Here is an 18,228-nt window from a genome sequence, read left to right as displayed (position 1 = left end):
ATGCTGCATGTTACTTTGCATGAGATTTTTGAGCTGTTGTTGATGATGAGGCTGAACTGATTAAATGAAGTCCCCAGTTTGGTTGCCAATTAAACAATGAAGACTTGGCCAAAGTTCCCAAACCTGGCTTAGCCAGCAGCTATGTTAGCTGAATCTGTTTGATTTTTCTACTGATTTCAGCCACCTTTCCCTTTCAATGGGCCAGACTGGGGTGATAGACAGAGGCAAATTGCAGACATGAATTTTTATCTCGTACGCACTCACCTCCATTAGCTGGTGGGCTGGAGGCATCTTTCAGACAGACATGCACAGATGCCTAAACATCCAGGTGTAGCAAAATGGAGGTTGGGGGGAGAAAACAGGGATTTGCAGGGAGACCTTTGAAAAGGCTGTGATTAGTTGTGTTAGAGCTGCTGACCCGCTTTGAGCCCTTTAGAGGAAGCAGACAGCTGTGGAGCACTGTCCTGAGAGAAAGATTGGGTTTTTTGAACAGCTATAGCTCATACTCAGGTACAAAAATCATGCAAAGTGAGCAGCACTGCTGCAGTACTAGCCCAGCTTGCACTGTATCCAGGTAATGAGAACTTATGTTATGCCAATTTACAGCCTCAGCTAGATGTCCACTATGCTTCACTCATCTGCTTCTCCTTCCTATGATCCTTGCCTAAGAGGGACTTGGTGCCATGGTGATAATTATATCTCTCTATATATGTCTTCATATTCTGCTCCTTGAAGTGTCTGAAAGCTTCCTCTTTGATGTGATTGTGCTCACCAGAATACATTATACTTTCCCAAAACAAGTACTGTGCTTGTTATAATTATTGCAGAAGTGCTGAGTGTTTTTGAGTGCTTTTCATCATCCCCAAATGTGGAAATAGATGACTTAGCACTTTCTTTTTACTGCCAGCTGCTAAAGAGGCCAGTTCTGGATTAGTAGAGCACAAGTGAATCCATTGCAAAGGAAATGTCTGTGGTGGTTGTACAGCGCTGGTGTTGTTTAAGGACCATGACCATGTAATGCTGGAGATTGTGGTTTCTCTCCTGCCTTGTATATGGTTGTGGTTTCTCTCCTGCCTTGTATATGGTTGTGGTTTCTCTCCTGCCTTGTATATGGAGTGTTTTTTTTCCCTTTGACTTGGTTTCTAATTGCAATCGGTTCTCAAGAGCAGGTGCTGGCACTGGGCCCTAGTGTCTAGTAGAAGAAATGGTCCTTCATGCTGTTGGTCATAGAATCATAGAATGGTTTGGGTTGGGAGGGACCTTTAAAGGTCCAGCCCCCCTGCAATGAGCAGGGACATCTTCAACTAGATCAGGTTGCTCAGAGCCCCGTCCAACCTGACCTTGAATATTTCCAAGATGGGGCATCTACCACCTCTCCGGGCAACCTGTGCCAGTGTTTCACCACCCTCAGTGTAAAAAATTTCTTCCTTATATCTAGTCTGAATCTACCCTCCTTTAGTTTAAAACCATAACCTCTTTGTCCATAACCCCTAACAGGCCCTACTAAAAAGTCTGTCATCTCACATGAGGCAGCTATAAAGAAACTTCAGGGCTTGTCAGGGATCTTCATCTCTTTCCAGGGGGAAGCATCAATGAAAAACCTCTGGGCTTCACTTACCCCTTGGCAAAAGGGCAGAATTCAGATTGTTTGATGGACCAAGCTAACCCACCATTGGGGTGGGACCTGTGTGCTAGGTGCTGTACAAATAAAGGTCAAACTGATGTTGTGTTAATAAAACTCCAAGTACTTGTCATAGTCCAACACTTGTCATCTTCATTGTGGAGGAATTCCCAGATTCTTATAGCAGATACTTGCTTATTAATAATTTTCATACCAGTAGAAACTAACACTAGTAATGATCATAGAACCATTTAGGTTGGAAAAGAACCTTAAGATCGAGTCCAACCATAAACCTCACACTGCCAAGTCCACCACTAAACCATGTCCCTAAGCACCACATCTGCATGTCTTTTAAATACCTCCAGGGATGGTGATTCCACCACTTCCCTGGGCAGCCTGTTCCAATGCTTGATAACCCTTTCGGTGAAGAAATTTTTCCTGATAACCAATCTAAACCTCCCCTGGCAGAACTTGAGGCTGTTTCCTCTCATCCTATCACTTTTTACCTGGGAAAAGAGACTGACCCCCACCTTGCTACAGCCTCCTTTCAGGTAGATGTAGAGAACGATAAGGTCTCCCCCCCTCAGCCTCCTGTTCTTCAGACTAAACAACACCAGCTCCCTGAGCTGCTCCTCATAAGACTTGATCTGTCCTGGAGATTTTAAACTGAGGTAGACATTGTCCAGGCTAACCACCATAACCAAGACCAGGCAATTCTGCCTAATGGGGCTCCTGTACCAAGTGTTTAAACCAAACCTTTTTTCTTCATTTAAAAAAAAAAAAAGGCTTGGTTTTCAGAATTGTACTCAAATTAGCCTGTGACTGTCTACAGATGAATTTCTATCTCCAGAATGTAGCTTCTCTCTTCAACTTCTAACAAAAACAGAGCTACTTGTAAAAAAAAATCAGTATTTCAAATTAAATCCCCAATGAGAATTCTCGAGAGAATACAGCCCCCAGACAGTTTAATTCAATTTGTTGTTCTTAGAAGGAAAGCATACAACCTATTAATTTAGAGAATGGGACGTAGGCTTTGCTGAGCTGCACAAGCGTATCATGAACACAATAAAGCCAGAAAATTCTTTGCATGCAATTTAAAAAATAAAATTTCACTAAGCCTTTAATAAACTAATTAATCACTAAGGAAGACTCTGAAACAGAAACTTCTCCAGCTGGATTTGTTCTTTCCAGTGAGCCACTTTACCTGAAGACATTTGTGGTTTGCTGGAGAAACTTCTTCTGGTTAATGCTACTTTTTAAAAATAACCCTGGCCCTTAGTAGCTGGAAGTGCTCAAGTGTCAGATTTAATGACAATATATCAGTTTGGCTAATGAAAGACAGTACCTCTCCCTAAAAGCAAGCTTTGCTTGCAGGAGATTTGCAACTTATTAAAAAATAGACTTATCTCAAATGAGGAATGTTGCTGAATGAGTTTGATATTGCTTGCTGCTTTGGGATTCTCCAGGGGACAGAAAATCCTGTTTTACTTGCTAGCTTGGACTTCTCTCCTGAGACTAATGAATATTTTTACTACAAGACCAGTAATATTGTATCAGTGATGTCGGTCCCTTTCCCTCCTCTTGTTTCACTGCTGCCAGATGATAAGAAGATGGAGGCCAGTTCTGACACATGCCTCCAAGGTTTAGGGATGGTGGAAGCTACCTGATGTTGGTTCGCAGAAGTTCATTTTGTTGTTAGCAGATGCTGGTTTAGCCTTTATTAACCCTTTCATACTGAATTTCTTTGGAATCTTGTTCTGTACGCTTCTGGCTGTTCATTCACGTGTTTCTGACACTAGTTACAATAATGCTTCTTTCAACCTCATTTTCTCGGGATATGAGGAACTAATGTTGCTGTCATCGCACGAGTGTGTATGATGCTCGGCTCACCTTCATCAGAATTTTGAATCTCTTGGAATCTTAGTTGAATTCAGATTCAAATTCAAAGAGATTGTCTTTTTGCTGTTCTGCGCATACAGCAGGCAGGGTGAGGAGAGAAGTCCTCAGCACCCAGCTGTGGGAAAGTCTATAGTGTGAGCTCAGCCCTTATTAGACATCAGAAGAACAACAAGCAGATAGTCCTTATCTACTTCCTAATGACAAGGAACGCTTCAGTCTGAGTTCACATCACCTTGGATACCAAAGCTAAATAGTTGCAGGAGACAAAACTGCAGAAAACTAGGATTTCTGTTGGGAAAACCACTTCTGGTTTTCCCAAATCGTTTGTTTTATTCTGTCACAGTTATTTCTCTGTTAGTTTTATGTGTGTAAGCTTTTTGTGGTTGTATGCATGTATAGCGAAGAAATACTGATGTTATTGAAAAGCAGGTGGGTCGTATTTCTGTCCAGGAAGAAGAGCAAGGATCCTGTTGCTCCTGAAGTTTCTGAATGATTATAGCACAAAGATTGATACCATCCCTGTGGATGCAGGAACAGGTCTTGTGTGCAGGAGTGTCTGTGTAAGCCTGGGGAGGAGGGATGGGTTTCCTGGGGCTAGTGCCCTCCTTGTTCCTATCAGGCCTCTTCTGACCCCGACTGTAACAGTCCAGAATGGTGCAAGTTGGTGCTTTAAAGTCATTTTATGGATGAGCAGCTTTTCTTCACCACAGAGCTGACCTGAATTTGATTGGGGATATTGTTTCTGACTTGAACCCTGCTTGTATATACACACGTGGTCAGCAGAGCTGTATCAGCTTGAGGGAGAGAGGTGCTTTCATTGTCATATGGTTGGCACACGAGGGTGATGGCTGAGGCATGATCCTTAATGACAGTGACTCATCAGGTTGTCATGGACATCTCATTGCTTTGCCTGTGATCACTTCTGTCAAGCGGAGGTGAAGGTGGGAGCAGATAATGAGGGACGTTGAGTGAAATCACAGCCAGAGGAAGAATCTGTTGCTTTCTTTTGTAAGGTCATTTGCTTTAATATTTAGCTCGGATTAACCTAACTGCATCGGCTTTGAGTATGGTGTCCCTCCTCCTGAATGATGGCATCTTGTTTTCAAGACTTTCTCAAGTATCCTGAAAGCTCTGAAAATTACCTCCTCCAAAGAAGGGACAGTTGCTGGCTTTAGATTCACTACCCGATTGGGATTTCACTGGTAAGTGTGATTAATGGGGATGATGGGGGCTGCTAAAAAATCAGCAGGATATTTAGGCACAGTGGCACTCCTCTGGATTCAGAATGTAGGCGTGGAAGGGACCAGTTTGAAGCCAGTGCTATAGCAGAGCTCATGCTGCTTTATGTGGGGTTAAGTGAAACTGGGATCTCGGTTTGTTTGCTCTCTGAGGAGCAAGGTGAACGCTGTGTTGGGAGAAGCTGTTGGGGTGCTCTATTTTGTGCCTCATATTTGCATTCTTCATCTTTGGTGTTCTGCTGAGGAATTAGTTATTTAGCAGAGCTTGGAACAGTCAGGGGAACCATATCAGAATGATGCTGTGCTGCTTTTGAATAGTTCAAGTCAAACAATAATTTAAATTCTGATTTGTGATACAGGGTGCATCCCAAAGCTGTGCTCAGCACAACAGGAGTAGTTTTTCCCCCACTACACACTCACATGCAGTACCTGGGATCTGCTTCGTGTCCCACAGATTTCGGAGAAGTCTTTAAGTGGATTTAAGTTATTCCAGCATGTTGTGGTGCCTATGGGTTCCCTTTCACTCCTCTTGCTTGGTGAGAAGGTGGCACAGAGTCATCTCTGCGTTCTTCTTCATGCAGGATGTAACAACTCCAACTTCAGTTCTATTTCACATTTCTGTTGTAGTAATAAGGAAGGACTGAATGCAGGTTGGGATCTAATATTTAAAGCTATTGCTGGCAATCCACCAGGAACCCACTGAGCCGCAGAACAACGAAATTGGGAGAATATTCCACTGTGCTTACCTCTGGTCTTAGGCTTTCTGCTGGGCATCACTGTTGGCCCTTGTTGAAGATGGCTTTCCTGGCTAGATGGACCTTTAGTTTGACATGGCAGGATTGGTCTTGTATTAACTTTCGCTTGCCCAAGGCAATGTTAGTGCCTGTTGTGAACAGGGTTTTACATGTTTTGGAGTTTTAATTGCCACTTTGTTCAGTGCATGTTATTTTTTGCTAGATGCACTTAGTGTTACCGTACAATAGGCTAAACAGAAGTGGTAATGGGTAGAAGTAGTTTTGTGCTGAGAGTGTAGCTTTTACAGGCCATATGACCTTTTTCACCTTTTATTTGAGCTCTGAAGATCTGTTAGACTTTGGAGATGCTGTGGGACATGTCCTGACAGGAGTTTTTTTCTTTTGGGAAGGGTTTATCCCTAGAAATGGAAGTACTTTGTGTGAACAGATGTTTGGCTTTCCACCCAGTTGGCGTTTCTAGCAAATTCTTTATACATGCACTTGGACACTGGTCTTGGAGATACTCTGACCTCATGGTGACTGGCTGTTCTTTGCTTTTCTTTTATTTTTTTATGTCAAATGGTCTTCTGCTTATCCTGGTGCAGACTGGGAAAACTTCCAATGGGCAAGGAAACTTCTTCCTGCACAGCCCATTTCACAAGGCCAGTGCCTTTTGCAAGGCATTTCTTCATTCTGTCTGTAGCATAGTTAATTTTTTTTCCCCATACCTTTGGCTTTACCAGGACTTATGGTAATGTCCAGTCACTGTCTACAGTGTTTTATTCATAAGGAGGCCCTGTGACTGCAGAAAAATCTTGCCTCATGAGGATTCTGTGTCTTCAAGGTCTTTTAATGAGTTAGCAATGCTTTCCTCCCCTCCTTTGTAAGCAGATAAGATACATATGTGGATCAAGTGTTGTTTTTTTTTTTTTTTTTTTTTTTTTTTTGGCCTCTTCAGCTACATTCTACACTTTCAAGATTGCGTGTGGCCAACTGGATGCAAGTAGCTTTCAAAGATGTGTTTGTGAACCAGAGAACAGTTCAGCCTTGGATTGCTGAGGGCTGGGCCTCTTGAGCTTTGCATTGCGGAGCAGTTCAAATGTGAGTGTCAGGTCACTGGGCAATTGGAGGGGCAATCTGACCTTGTCTCTCAGAAACAGCTCTCTGCTTGGGCTTGGCACTGTTTTACTCCTGGTCAATTTGGTGATCCAGTTTATGAAACAGGCCCACAAACATGGTGCAGCTGAAGGGAGGAAGCAGTCAGAAGGGACACCATGGCATGAATAAATGTACAGGAAGGGAAGGGATGGAAACGCTTGAAACTGGCTTTTCTGCCAAAACCAGCACCTTGTCAAACTGCCCCTAGGGCATGAGTCAGATCTCTGCAGCCTGGCTGGGCTGGATGTGGACAACAGATACACAAGCTGCCGTGGCTCATCTTGACTGTGTCCTAGTGCGGTCACCGCTGCAGCAAGCCAAGAGCTCAGCTGAGCTAAGCAACGCAACAATGACTGTGGTAGCACTAGTCACAACACCTCTCGGATGTTCACAGCAGGTAGTTTGGTTTATATATAATTTATCTTGTTTGCAGGCAGCTTGCTGCCCTGTCAGCTGCAGCAGGGAACGGCTCCATGCTGGGAGTTTTCACTCTGGACTTCGAACACGGGTTTTGAATGCTCCTCTTCTGCCTTGAATCCAAACTAGTTTCTTGAGTCTTTGGGTCTGACTGTTACCTGTGGTTTGTAAAACTTGTCACATCTGAACAAGTCAGGGTTAAAGTGCTCTGGAGAATCTAAACTGAGGAAAAGTGCAGTGCTGGTTTGTAAGGGTGTGGGTGACAATGCCAAATACAAAGCACTGGAGAATCGATCCTGCTGGTTTTCAGTGTTTCTTAGAAGCTGAGTACACAGGTATGATATACAGGAGTGGGTTCAGTGCATGTGCTTAGATTTGTCTGCACGTAAACATGTAGTTCAGTGTTTGCTGTCCTGTTCTCCACGGCCCTGGCGAGAATGGGACTTGTGTGGTCTGAAAAGCTTTGCACGGCACTTCAGCAATGCAGGGCCCATTGTCTTCTTGCTGTGGGAATGTGCGCCAATTTCATGCCCAGCATATGAGATGTGGCAGCTCTAAAACAGTAATGCAGCTCCCCTGATGCTAAACATTTTGCAGTGTCTGTGGGTTGTATGGAGATATTGGATAAGGTGAAAATAATGTGTATTTAGAGTAGTTTGACCTTATATTACTGCCTGCCTTCCTTCCAGGCAGTCCGGCTGCAAATGCTCAAATGGTCTCTACTGGTGCTTGCCAGCCAAGTATTTTTTGAATGAAGCAGTGAGCGTCTGCTTACTCCTGAATCCCCAAATAAAAGTAGCAGGGACCAGTAGAAAACACCACTGAAAATTCATATAGGCTTTAGTGGACTCTAGAGAGGCCTACACTCTTCAATTATTGCTTACAGAAATTTTCCACTTACTAGAAATACCTTGGTCATGTGGGCTAAAAGAACATAAGACTGCAAGGGCATAGGGTATAACTGCAGTCTTTCAGCATCTCTGTGCTCCCGGGAGATGGTTGTGCTGATCCGAGCCAGCTTCTACAAGGTGTCTCTACTGATCACAGGCTGTTCAGCAGGGCAGAGTCCCAGCTTAATCAAATAATCTTCCGTATATCTAGTATGATTGTCTATATCTGACTATTTATAGCCTGATACCATGTGCGCCAGGCACATGTCCCAGATTGTGTCTGAGAGTATGTTTGATAATAGATTTACAACTGTGGGAAAGAAGTGTGGCGACAGGCATAGAATTTAGATGGCTCTCCACTGTTGCTGTGTTTCTTAAGGATGTTGTAGAAATGCAGGGGTGCTGATGCAGCAGCAGCGATAGCTGTCTCTGAGGGCTTAATGTATTTACTTACAGGATGACCCTGTCTGTGGTTGTACCCTTGACTGGAAGTGAGAAACGGATTAGCAGTCATTTTCGAGAGATACAGGTACTGCTGTACCAGATTTTGGGGGAAGATTTTTGCAGACAGACAGTGAATGAGGCTGATACATGAGCCTGTATAGGATATGGGGGATACCAGGTGGATGTGTATGTGGCAGGAATACAGACATACCTGCCCAGTTTGTAATCCTCTATCACTTGCAATCTTGACATCAAGACTAGATGTCTTCAATTTGGCAACACAGAAACAAAGCTGAACCAAAGCAGAAAGCCCTGAATGAGGTTCTGCTCTGTGTGAGCAGGCAGAATGGATTTTCCAATGGGACAGCTTTAAAGGCAAAGAATTGTAAAGATTGTAAAAATCTCCAAAGTTTGCTTCTGCCTTCAGCTAGACAGCTGTGAGGCTTGGAGTGATGCTTTGTGACCCTCCTGCCTGAAAACTCTGGGGCTTTTTTCTTAATGCAAACCTGGCAAAAATATTGGCAGCTGATAAATTACCATCTTTATTTGTCCCCTCAATCAAGACGGCTCATCTTCATAACAGATGTGGACAACTGGTGAGACTGTAGGCAAATGCTTGAGTGCTCATTGCATCTGAATTAAGAGAGGGAAGATCTACCTACAGAGAAGGAATAAATGATACATAGACTAATTGTTCCCTCACTGCTTTCTGTTATTCTCAGTCACAGGTGGAAAACTTCAGCTGTAGGTTGTGTATGGCCACTTGAGCTCCTTCAGTGTGAAATGACAGGGAAAGAGCTTTACAAGGCGATTCATGGAAGATAATAGTTTTTCCAGAATTTCATGGAGAGATGGAACTGTGGCAGAGGTGGAAGCAGGGTTTCTGCACTTGTGTAGAAAAGGGATAAATCTGTAGGAGAACAAGGCATCATCTGTTCTCTTGCTCTGAGAACAGCTTGTTTTTTCAGAGATCTGTCCCTTCACATCCGAGAGCTTTGTCAACAACAACAAAAAAAAGGAAGAAAAGTTAAAACTTCCTGCATAACCTACAGTTCCCACTGGTCCTAAATAAAATGAGATATAAGCACCTCTGACTTTAAATAGCACATGGGTAATCACTCCTCAGAATCTGGTGAGAGCATCAGTAACACTGACTGGATTCAGGGAATTAAACAAAAGAACCAAATCTGTGCTGCTTTCATCTGCATTGGAGTGGCTGAGGAAAAAATCAATACTTGTTAGCTAAATAGGGACAATATTGTCAGCGCTGAAAGTTATTTTCCATTCTCTGTACTCTATTTAGAGCTTGTGAATGATGTTAAGTCTGTTCAGCTGAGCCTTTGCAGAGGAGACAAAGGGTGATTTGGGGGTTAAGAAAATGGGTCTGAGGTTTGGTTTTAGTTCTCTGCTGTTCCACGAGCTCGTCATGTGACCTTGGGAATATTCTTAAGCTTTCTGTAAAGTTTAGGCAACATGTCTCCTTTCTACATGCTGTGCTCATTTAGATGGGGAGTGATTGTGGGCTGGTAGTCTCTGTTTATGACTGAGTTCAACTAAGTTTATCTCCTTTTGTTCCTGGTGGACTTGGATCTTTCTCAGTTTTGGTTTGATGATGGCGTCTCATCGTTCAATGACTGGAGCTGCTGTATGAGCTTGCTACTATCTACTCCCATTGTTTAAGGTGGGAAATCAGAGGGGCTGCTAAACGTCTTTGTGAGTCTCGCTGGTCATGGCCAAAAGGCCCTGGTTTGTCCATTTCTGTAAATTGTCAATATAAACTCAAACACTCTGCGCTAGCAGCCAGGAAAGGTCTCTCTGCTGTTCCTCTGCACCAGCTATAATCTGCACCACCTTAACTTGCTGAACACTTTTCAGTGATTTATAATTAATAGAGACACTTTCAAGGGTTTGTGGCTTTTTTTTCACTGGTCCTGCCTATGCTGACAGTGACCTTATCTGCATTTAACTTTGCATTCTGGATGCTTGAAGAGAAGCATGGATTTAAGCAGTCCAAAAGAAAGATTAATCCATCGTTTTAGCTAATCTTCATGCAAAGGAGTCTGCCTGCTCTTCTTATCTTGGGTTTGAGAAATTCTATTATACTACAGCATATCTCTGAGGAAGGATTTGAGTGATGATGTTAGCAGCCCACCTTACACTAATTTTTACTCTTAATTGCACGTGATAAGCCTGCTGTTGGCAAAGTAGCATTTACTTCTTGAAAAAGGAGTCCTGTAATTTGTTGTGCTGCAGCATGAAAGCGTTTTGCAGTTTTCTCTCTGAGGAGTTTAACTATAAGTGGCTGCAGCTTGGTGATTATTTCCACTTTGAACCCAATGTACACCTGAGCCAGAGTAGTTGCTAGGAGGTTTACAGGAACTTTACAGTCACGGTGTTCTCCATGGACTTCTTGCAGTGCACCTGATAGAGCTGTGAGGTCTCTGATCACCAGTCAGTTCTTTGGGACATGCCTTTGGGTCTTCAATTTGTCCCTTCTTACAAAGCTTCCTGCCAAAATAATTGTCTTCAAAGACACCAAGCCCTTTAGTCCAAAGCCACTTGTGGTCTTAGAGCTTTCAAAAGCCTTCAAACTGTGGCATTTTAGCCAGTCTGCTGTCGGCAGAATGATCTCATGTATTTCCCAAAAGACAGTCACAGCTAATCTCCTCCGAGACCTCATTAGAAGATGCAAAGATCTTCCTCTGTGGACTTACGGCTTGGCCCTGTATCCTGGCAGCAAGAGGGTCCCTGCTAGCTGTCCTTCATCTTTCTGTCCTGCCCGTCCCTTCTGGCAGATCTGCAGAGAGCTCTCTTAGGTGTGCTGGGGACACCTGAACCAGGGTACCCTTGGAGTACAAGGTGTTGTCAGGACAAAGTCCTTTGTCCACCCTTCTTCACAGCTTTCTCTCATGAGAGCCGAAGCTGTGTTTCAGCTGTCCCCCAGGGCAGGACATGGTGTTCATCAGGAGACAGCATTCTTACATCTTCTAGCCAAGTAGCTGGAGTGGTGTGAGACCTCTCGAGCTGTCCTGTCATAGACTGGGAGAGATCTGGTTGAACTTTGTGCCAGCTAGCTCCGGTGCAAGAATGTTTTGTGCTCAGCAAGGGAGGTGATCTCTGGCTCTTGTGTGCTGCTTTGTAATGTGGAGCAGTGCTGGTGATTGAATGCTGCTTTGTCCCCGTGGACTGAGATCAGGAGGGATGAGAACAGAGCAAAAAGTCTCACGAAAAGCTCCTTGATTTTGGGAAAGATGCTGGATCACAAGGTTGCTGGAACCTTCTGGAGTGCACCAGAACCCAGAAAACCCTTTCTCAGAATTTATTGCCCTTGTGGAGGAGACAGGCTTAAAAATTTGTCTGTCTTTACATCTTTGGAGGAACGGTGGCTTCAGGGTTATTGAGAAATCTGTATGGTGCCCTGTATGGTTGTAGCAAATCCTCTTCCTGAAGGACGTCTCTGACAGCATCTTCTCTGGGGCATATAAAAACTGCCTGCAGTGTCACTATTATGTTATATGTTATACCATATAGAGGGCAGTGGCCGATCAGTGTCTTGAGCCTTGACAGGATTGCTGTTTGCCATGCTATGGTGGGTGGCTTGAAAGAGCATACAGGTACTGTAACTGGTCTTGGAAAAAACTCTCTTGCCCTGCTGGCTCTGAGATGTTCTGCCTCTGATCTTCACAGGCAAAGCTTCTGCACAAAAGCACTATCTCTGCTGGAGCTCTTGCTCTTCAAGCTAATTCTCCTCAGTTTTTTTCCTCCTTTCCAGTTTCCCTCTTTCATTCTGTATTCTTCTTCCATGCCAATTTCCACTGTTTCTAACCTGCCTTTTAGTGAATTTTTGTGGTATCTCTGCTTTTCCCTTCTTGTACCCTCCAGTATCTCCTTCCTTCCTGACCAAGTACTGTGACCTTTGTGCTAGCTTTTGCAATTTTTTCCTGGCTACATCCACAATCATTGGGGTGGGGTTTGTAAAGCTGTCTTTTCTTTAAAGTCAGTTCTGGGCCTGAAGTCTGCCATGTGGTATATTTAAAACCTCTGGTTTTAAAAATCATTACAAGAAAGCCTAGGAGCATCTGCTTTGCTTTTACAGACAGAATGTCAGCAAACTGCTGGGTTGGCCAAAATGATGTGGTCATTAAATCCCTGTGATTTTTTCATTGTCAGGTTGAAGTTCTACCACTTGAGCCTAAAAATAAAGTGCTTTCGATTCTGCATGTGCAGGCAAACAGTCACTTTATGTTAAATGGATTGATTAAATGTTCTGCTTGAGTGTGCTCAGTGAAGCAAGTGCTACCAAAACTGGATCATCTTCTCTGCTGAAACATCCTTTTCATTCCTAAGACTTCTTTTAAGAAATCAGAGGGCCTATTTAAGCTCAGTCTTGAGCATTCAAAATTGGCTGAATTTTGCCAAACTTGACCCTTTTCATGAAAGAGTCACTTGCTATCCAGTATGCATAAATTTAGTAGTGGCTAAAACAAAGTGGCATCAGGTACATGGTGGAGCCTGCGCAGCAAGTTTATGCTTTGCCCTTGAAAGTTTGTGATTCTGGCTGATGCCAATATAGTCATGTTTAAGTGAAGCAAGAATTGGGCAGTTGTTTCCACATTGGCTAGACAGTCTGGCAGTCAGAGAGATCACTTGTACTTGGATTTCATGAGGGCTGACAACTTCCCCAGCATCTTGAGCTGCTGCAAAGCTTCCATTTTAATTGTTTTTACAGAAATTGCACTCTTGAATTTAAATCTTTCTTCAGGCAAAGGTGGATGGAGGTGCAAGCAATTGCTAGCTGCACTGCTGCTGATGAGAATGGGTACCGCTCTGTTGAGTCAAGGTGGGCAATTACGCCAATGTCAATGGAGTAAATCCTTTAACCAGATGATTAAAACTGCTAAACCTACCTGGTCAGAAGAATAGGTTTTAAAGTCGCAGCTCAAGCCTTCAGTTCTATTAGCATTGTCTTGAAGCTTTGACTGGTATCTTAACACTGTAACAGAACCAGTTTTTAGGAAGTGTGTTATTGCCTTCCTCATTTTTTGCTGCTTTTGGTAAAACAGATGGGTTTCAATGTCTCCTTGGTATAGCATTTGCTCTAGATTCCCCCACCCCACAGACACTTTCACAGGTTCTTTCCCCCAGAGAAGATAGATGAGTATGGTCGAAAGACCTCAGACAACTTGCACAGCCCATGCAAAAAGCCCATTGGCCCTCGACTCATCATCAGAGCAGCGTTTTGGAGCTTTCAGAGATGTACAACTTCTGATGAAGCAGCCCAGTCAACTGCACATACACAATTGTTTTAGAGCTAAATGAGCTGAGGTGTTTTTTATAAGCTGCTCTTTTTTTGAAGATGGACACATTTATCGATTGTTTAAGAGCAGATTTCAAACAGACGTGATTGTCATGTTGGCTTCTGAGTGGAAAGTGCCTGTTTCAAACCGAAGGGCTTTGGAGAAGTTCCTGCTCTAATATTTATGGCTGTATCCAGACAACTTACACAGCAACATCAATGCAGCCTTAGTTTTTCTTTATTGACTGAATAGGTCTTGTGGTCTTTATCAATTTAAGTGGAACTTGGGCCATCTTTGGCTTTACTTGGGTTGTTTAGCAAAAGGATAGAAACACCAAGGAGCATCTTTGCTGTGCCAGCTGAGGACCTTCTGGTCCCACTGGACTTTCCTACAATCCTCCTCACAACTAGAATGGAGGAGCTGTTCAGGGAAGTCCGTTGCTTTGACAGGTAAGTTCTAGCTCTGGACATCATCAGCTGCCCACAGCTCCCACGTGTTTCTCGCAAAGCAGTATCTGAGTGCTGGAGTACTGGGAGTTACCTGAATTTCCTGCCCTGTTATTTACTAATGCTTAGGGAGGTCAGTAGCTTGCCTTCTCCTTTCACAGTTTGCTCATGCCATGTGTAGAGAATTAGATTCCAGGCTGTGTTTTCAGGTGGCTTTGTCCTCCAAGTGTGTTATATTGTTTCCCTCTTTCCAGATTGAATTATTCTTTCTTTTTGAAAATTGAGTTTTCCATGCTATTATAAGCTGTTTAGTTAAAAGCTGGAAGAGATGAAATACTGCACAGTGTGCTGCTTGGGTAGGACCTACAGGGAGTGGACATGTATTCTGAGCTGGTGGGTACTCTCCGAAGAGCCACGCCAGGTCCCATAAATTAGAGCAGCCATTTAACTGCTGTAAATTGCTCTGGCTTAGGTCAGGCTGAGATCAACTATGATTAGAGAACTGTAAAGCTCTGAGAAAAGCTCTCTGATTTATGCTAAGAAGATTCTTCTGGAAGCAAAATTTGAATTGATATTTTTAATGGGTTCTTGAGACAGAAGTGTCTAGGTGAGGGCTTGTTTCCTAACAGTTTGTATTAAATCTGTTGTTGATATTCTGGAGTTTAAATATGTTTACAGCTTCTATAACTGAAAGAAAGAATAGTCTCAGGGTATTTTACAGATATGTCGAATATCAGCTATGATATGACAGCAATAAACACATCAAACTGTGGCTACTGGAATCATTTATATCCCGTGTATGCAGAGGCTTTCTACATCACTGGGCTTTGTGCCTGACAACTGCAAGGATGTTAATTATTATGCTATAATTCATCAGGTGAAGTATCTTGCAGCACTGTTATTAAGCCAAATTCCGAGGCCTTTGCTAGGTCATTAAGCAAAAAGTAAGTAAAGACTAATTTACTCCCTTATTAATCATTGAATTAAATATATTCTGAAATCCTGTTTTAAAAAGCAATGTACTGCTTGGGTGAAAAGTGAATAAAGTAAAAATGTGTATAAAGAAGAATAAATCTTCCCATCAGTTTAAATAATTTTGGAAAATAATTATTATTTCTACAGAGCCATATGAGCCCAGACCACTTCCTAATTTGAGGAGCTACTAGGCTCACCAGAAACAATGGAGAACGTGCTGGAATTTTACCTGGTAAAGTAGGTCCTGTTCTTTATCTGTGATCTGCTCCCTTCCTCCTGTCTTGTGGCTCTGCTGTGGTATGCAACTGGGTACCCTCTTTACTGTCCCAGTGTAGATAAGGCATCGGTTTTTCAGATCTCCCCATGCTTAGCTTGGGCTTACAAGCTTCTTGATCTTCTTGGCCTTGGTTTCAAGGTCCTCAAGTTCACGACCTACCTTGGGTAAGACCCTGACCTCAAAAAATGAGCTGTGCAAGGAGTGGCCTTGGCCATCTGCAGATTATTTGGTCCCAGGTATACGAGTGACCTTGTCGTCAGTGGTCACTGAGTCACTTCTCAGATCCCAGGATTTGTGTTATCCTGAAGTGTCTCTGCTCCCTCTAGTGCTCAGGTTAGTTTGTTCTTCCTTGGCATGTGACTGACCAGGGACAGGCTGGTTTTCAGGAATGATTCTCCAGACTGCTCCAGTGGCAGCAGCATGGTGTGGCCCTTCAGCAGGAGCCAGGTCCTTCCCACTGGAAGCACTGGTCAACTCCCAGTTTAGCTCCCCAGACCTCATACCCAACTCCTGAACCAAACCCAGCTCTGGCCTCTGGGCTCTCCTCCTTGGCCCATCACTGCTGCCAGTGATGTTTTCAGGCCAGGGCTGTCTCTAGGTTTGAATGCCTTTTGGAAGTGCCAACTCAATGGCTTCCCACAGGGACAGGAGATCAAATCTGGGAGCCTATCAGCTAAGCGGGCTGTATGGTTTTCAGTTTTTTTGACTTGCTTTTGCATCAGTATCTGACAGGCTTAAATCCCACAGTACTGAAGAATTACAGCAAATATTTACTCTTCTTTCTGTTGTGGTAGCACCTGAGAGGCTGTCTCTGAAATTTGAAGTGTGTTGCGCTGAAGCACTGTTCGTGTGCTTGAATTTTAGATCCTGCCCCAAGAGCATCCAATTCAAGCGGACAAGGAAGTTGCAGAGAGGTGAATATATCAGGACAAAGTCATGAGGGTGTCTGTAGCAGAGGCAGATATTAAACCAAATCCTCATGAGCTCCCTTCCACTGCAGACCGTGGTACCTTTTGTAAGCAGGCTGCTGTTTTGTCAGGCTGGGCTGAGGGGGATACATTTTGCAGGCATGTCATGTCTGCCATCACCCCACCAAATGAAAGGAAGTTGGAGAATGCTTTTGTTGCTTTCTTTTTTTACGTTATATAAGTATGTCAGCTGCAAGGATCATTAGAATGAACTTTTCCCCATATTTCAAAACCAATCACTTGTTTTGACATTTGCAATCTGGCTCTTCGCTAGTGTTTTTCGGGTGGTTGTGTCGAAACGAGCAGCCTGCATTCTCTCATTCTGTTTACGTGACTTGAACAGAGAAGTTCAAGCATCTATTAAATTCCCATAGTGAGACAAGAGCCGAAACGTGAGCTAGGTAAGATTTCACGCATCTTTCCTAATATTTATTGTTCAGTGATTTAAAGCATATAAAGTAATCAAGTTTGGTGGGTAAGAAGTGCATTCCAGCCTGTTCCTATTATTGCCCCATCCCTGGCAGTGTTCAAGGCCAGGTTGGATGGGGCTTTGAGCAACCTGGTCTAGTGGAAGGTGTCCCTGCCCGTGGCAGGAGGGTTGGAACTAGATGATCTTTAAGGTCCCTTCCAACCCAAACCATTCTATGGTTCTATGGTGGGATAGCTAAGGAGGGAAGTACTAGTGGGTAAGCAGAGAATTGCAGCAGAGATGGAGCAGGGGACTGACAATAGCTGGCTGGTACCAGAGGCAGTTTCTTTTCTACTGAAGCGTCTATTTCTGGCTCACGCATATTATGGCACAGCTATTTCCCAGAAGATAATGTGGCTTTTATTTGAAGCCAGGTCTTTCTGCTGACTCCAGGTGGAAAGCCAGGGTATTTGGGTTATGGGCTTATATGTGCGAATCACCTTCAGTGTAATAGGGAAAAGGGGCTCAGTTGTGCTCTGGGTATTATGTAGGGCTGAATCCTGCAGTTGGTGTGGTCAACCTGTGGCTTTTGAGCCACATGTGGCTTAAGCACAATACAGATGGGGTGGCTTTGTGCACCTGGAGGTGGATCTATGCTGAAGGAGGTGCTGTGGGATGAAGGGAGAGATAAGACACTGTTGACCAGGGCCACAACAGCAAGGCCAGCCCAAGATCATCCTATAGTGTGGTGGGGAGCAACAAGCCTTTGGGGAGCTGCTGACCCCTACTTGTGAGCCCTGTTTGGAGATCACCTGTCTTTTGCTCTCTGAAGAACATAGTCGCTGGATCTCAGCTAAATGGAAGTTTGGGGTATGCTGCCTGCAGCGCTGGCCTCCCTGTGGTAATTCCTTGCTGTTTAATTACAGTGGAGTTGTTTTGTGTAGGCTTTACAAAGTTAAGTATGGGATGGTCTAATGCTATCATCTATAAGGAGGCATTGTACAAGGCTAGTTGCCCAGTCAAGCAAGTGCTTTTTGCAAAATCTAGAGCTGTCCCAGGGCTGCCAATGGTCCTTCTTAGCTCTGGGGAGCGCAGCAAGGCTGGGACGCTGCTGACTCCTTGCTCTGGCTCCTTGCACTGAGGGCAGGGAGATTTGTGCTGCAGACAGTTGCTGTGAGGCTGTCAGCTGTCTGAGGGTGTTTTGATGTGCTTGCAGGATACCTCGTCTGCCACTCCGTGGCTGTTTTGTGACAGCAGAGGTGCACCGAGCAGCCAGAGCCAGGGTCAGTCTGTGTAGGGGCTCTGCACTGCAGTTTAGGAGTTGTCGCTATTTATCTCTTCAGAGCTGCAGTCAGAGACCAGAATAAGCTTTAACTGCTGTATAGACAAGAAGGCACACCAGATCAGACCTGTGATTTGTCTTCAGCTGGGTTCAGCTTCAGATTTGTCAGAGAA

At 43.9% G+C, this 18,228-nt stretch overlaps 1 protein-coding gene across 3 annotated transcripts in view; it reads left to right on the top strand.

The window, feature by feature from the left end:
* Nucleotides 1-18,228, top strand: part of SLC35F4 (solute carrier family 35 member F4) — a 128,105-nt gene that overhangs the window by 43,076 nt on the left and 66,801 nt on the right. Inside the window, exon 1 of one of the 3 annotated variants that reach the window (XM_030006664.2) lies at nucleotides 15,267-15,351. The exons of the other annotated variants lie outside the window; for them this stretch is intronic. The gene's annotated coding sequence lies outside the window, so the exon portion shown is untranslated. Of the gene's footprint in view, nucleotides 1-15,266; nucleotides 15,352-18,228 lie in introns of those variants that run through there. 3 annotated transcript variants of the gene reach the window in all.

The sequence above is a fragment of the Aquila chrysaetos genome, chromosome 2 (genome assembly GCF_900496995.4).
Source record: "Aquila chrysaetos chrysaetos chromosome 2, bAquChr1.4, whole genome shotgun sequence".
NCBI lineage: Eukaryota > Metazoa > Chordata > Aves > Accipitriformes > Accipitridae > Aquila > Aquila chrysaetos.
Note: the sequence above shows the minus strand (reverse complement) of the source record. Positions and strands in the feature narration are given on the sequence as shown.